The sequence below is a fragment of the Anneissia japonica genome, unplaced genomic scaffold (assembly GCF_011630105.1).
Source record: "Anneissia japonica isolate Jap-2015-1 unplaced genomic scaffold, ASM1163010v1 scaffold287936_len456577_cov159, whole genome shotgun sequence".
NCBI lineage: Eukaryota > Metazoa > Echinodermata > Crinoidea > Comatulida > Comatulidae > Anneissia > Anneissia japonica.
In genome coordinates, this window is record NW_022718077.1 from 450,954 (window position 1) to 454,767 (window position 3,814).

The window sequence follows — 3,814 nt, forward strand, 5'->3', positions numbered from 1 at the left end:
TAATATATGTATATATATAATTCGAATATTTTTTTCGAATATTTTATATTTCTCGCAGTGTTTAAAAACATTTCAAAATGTATGAGCATTAAGAGTTTCGCCTATACAAGTTGACCCCCAACAAGGCACTGTCTCTGGGTCCGGATCAGGTGCCTATTAGGACTCAAAGTACCCCGACTAACTCCGGACTCGCACTTGCGAGATGGTCAGAAAGTCAGCTGCGGGAACCAGGATTTTCCCTGACCTTCGCTCAGATGTCGTAGTCCTTAAAGTGATTAAAGTGATGGATCCAGAAATTCGAAATAGAGGGTGCCCAGAGAGGGACCTTCACAGATAGACACCTCAGTCCCACCATGGTTGGGGCTGAGGTAAGAAAAATTAAGATTACGTTGCCTCTAGATGGCCAGAAATGGCACTCCCAGGATTTGAATATTATTTTCAGTTTTTTCTCTATTCTTTAAAAATAATTTTGAAATATTTACCAGGGTGGGGCTCAGCTAGTTGGATATGGGTTTTTAGAATTGTAAGTACGGTATTAAAGAGCCATTTTCGGGTACCTCGGTATTTAATTAAGTGGAGTTTTTTTTTTATACACTTGCCTAGGACTTCAATTGCATTCATTTTCTTCACTAAATTACCTAGTCAACTGACAAGAAAAAAATCATGCCTTTATCTGTAAATTTATTCCTGATAGTTCTAGTATGCAACATTATTTTCTATAAATATATATACCGTAAATATACATTTTATTAAGCACTTCTCTTAAATACATGTCAAAAGCGCGGATCCAGAGTTTACCCCGAATAACACAGATGGGCTGCCATGGTAGTTGGGGTCATGAGAAGAGAGCTACTTTTTCTGTCGCTGGAAAATACATTTTAGTATAATATGAAACCCATAAAATATCAATTCAGGTGTTTATTTATGTGTCTGTGGAAATAAATAATTCATATTCATCATAGCCCTGATATTAGTTTAAAACTTAGTTCAGGGGCGGATCCAGAGATGTCAAAAAGAGGGGCCGAAAGTTGGGCCGATCGAGGCAACACTGTATGTCCTAGGGGTCCGGGGGCATCCCCTGCGAACTTTTTGTGTTCTAGACGCCCTAAAATAATATTTGAGGCGTTTAGTCCAATGAAACTGTTTATTATCTTGATACCTTCCGACGAAAACTGACCCTATCAGCGTCACCACGGCGTCCCCACCGATCGATCTAACGTGACGTTGATATGTGGGTGTTTTTGTAGATTATTGAGAATGGTAATATCATCGAAAAAAAAACCAGATTAAATGACAGTTGAATGACCAACAAAGACAACTGAAGACAATAGTCCGTCATTAGAAGTATAACTTTATTCGGAAAATTAATCTCAAAATCGAGTTGCCTTCCCCGGCGTTGTCAGTGACGTCGTATGATTTGTGTGCGATTTTTACCAATTAACCCCTAAGTAAAAAATAGTTGAGCCAGGTAGTACCTTGCAAATCAACCCAGAAACCCGGTAGTTTGCTGATTGTTTATTGGTAGCGTCCCTTCGCGCTTCCAACAATATTTTTTTTGGCAGTTGCGTCCCCGGTGACCTTGTGAAGGCATGGTGAATGCTGGTTACGATTTGGTGGCACATCGATTGAGTATTTTCATTCATCTGGCGATGTAAGTCAGTGGGGTATCTAGATGTCTTGAAATGGGGTGGGGGGAACGAAGGAAGGTGAAGTGGGGTGGTTCGATGATCAGTTAAGGGGCGCTAATTCGCAAAATAAGGTGATTTTATGTGATTTTAAATTACTTGACAGTGATTTGAAACCAGTGTCAGTATAATCTTAGGTAAGCATGTGGTTAACATAAGCAAGAATTTAGTCCAATGAAACTGTTTATCATCTTTATACCTTCCGATGAAAACTGACCCTACCAGCGTCACCACGGCGTCCCCACCGATCGATCTAACGTGACGTTGTTATGTGGGTGTTTTTATAGATTATTGAGAATGGTAATATCACCGAAAAAAAACAGATAAAATGACAGTTGAATGACCAACAAAGACAACTGAAGACAATAGTTCGTCATTGGAAGTATAACTTTATTCGGAAAATTAATCTCAAAATCAAGTTGCCGTCCCCGGTGTCGTCAGTGACGTCGTATGATTTGTGTGCGATTTTTACCAATTAACCCCAAAGTAAAAATAGTTGAGCCATGTAGTACCTTGCAAATCAACTCAGAAACCCGGTAGTTTGTTGATTGTTTATTGGTAGCGTCCCTTCGCTGCCAATAATAGTTTTTTGGCAGTTGCGTCCCCGGTGACATCATGAGGGCATGGTGAAGGCCGGTTACGATTTTGTGGCACATCGATTGAGTATTTTCATTCATCTGGCCATGTAAGTCAGTGCGTATCTAGATGTCTTCAAGGGGGGGGGCTGATGGGGCGCAAAGGTGAAGTGGGTGGGGGAAGGCTCGATGATCAGTTGAGGGGCGGTAATTCGCAAAATAAGGTGATTTTTAACTATTTAACCGTGATTTGAAACCAGTGTCAATATAATCTTAGGTAAGCATGCGGTTAACAAAAGCAAGAATTTAGTCCAATGAAACTGTTTATCATCTTGATACCTTCCGACGAAAATTTACCCTACCGGCGTCACCACGGATTGACCTAACGTGACGTTGTTACGTGGGTGTTTTATAGATTATTGAAAATGGTAATATCACGGAAAAAGTAGATAAAATGACAGTTGAATAACCAAGAAAAACAACTGAAGACAATAGTTCGTCATTAGAAGTTATTTAGTATAACTTTATTTAGAAAATTAATCTCAAAATGAGTTGCCGTTCCCGGCGTTGTCAGTGATGTCGTAAGATGTGTGTGCGATTTTTAACAATTAACCCCAAAGTAAAAAATAGTTGAGCCATGTAGTACCTTGCAAATCAACCCAGAAACCCGGTAGTTTGTTGATTGTTTATTGGTAGCGTCCCTTCGCTGCCAAAAATAGACTTTTGGCAGTTGCGTCCCCGGTGACATCGTGAGGGCATGGTGAAGGCTGGTTACGATTTGGTGGCACATCGATTGGGTGATTTCGTCATTAGAAGTTATTTAGTACAACTCACTAACCTCACTTCACTTTCGCGCCCCACAGTGTGGGGCGCGAAGGTGAAGTGAGGGTTTATGGGCTATCATTTTTTTTTCTTTTCTTTCTTTTTTTCCTTTTTTTAACCTTCCAAAATGGGGGCTGGGGCCGCCCCCCCTAAATCTCCCCTGTATTTTTATATAAACATATTTTTAAAACTATATACCGTATTAGATTTCTACTGCAGAACATTAAAATTGGTGTATGGGCCTACACAATGGAAAAATAGCCAATTTATCCCGGGGCCTCCAGCCCCTGAACCCCGTCCGCGGGCCCACTGGCCCCCAGCCTCAGTGCTCGCTAATTCTCTGGCATCCTGGTCCTGACCACTTCAATTCTCGTGGCTGGCCCTGACCCCCTCCCTTCCTTAAATCCTAGATACGCCACTGTTGCTGAGAACATTAGTTAATAGAAATATATTTTCATTCGTTTAGTTGTTCATGTGAATGTCTGATTGATTAATTCTTTAAAATAGTGCTAAAAACACCCAGGGTCAATGCCAAGAGAGGCACATGTACGACTGAGCTGAGCGACTCCAAATTAGTAGAGGTTACGTAAATGAAGTCCTAATGGTAATGTTTAAAATAAAATCAATGAATATGTATATAAGTATGATTGTTGAAAAAATGGTCAAAATTTTATTTTTATTTCTCACCCTGACCTTCGCCTGGGCAATCTGGGCGAAGGTCTGGATATCACC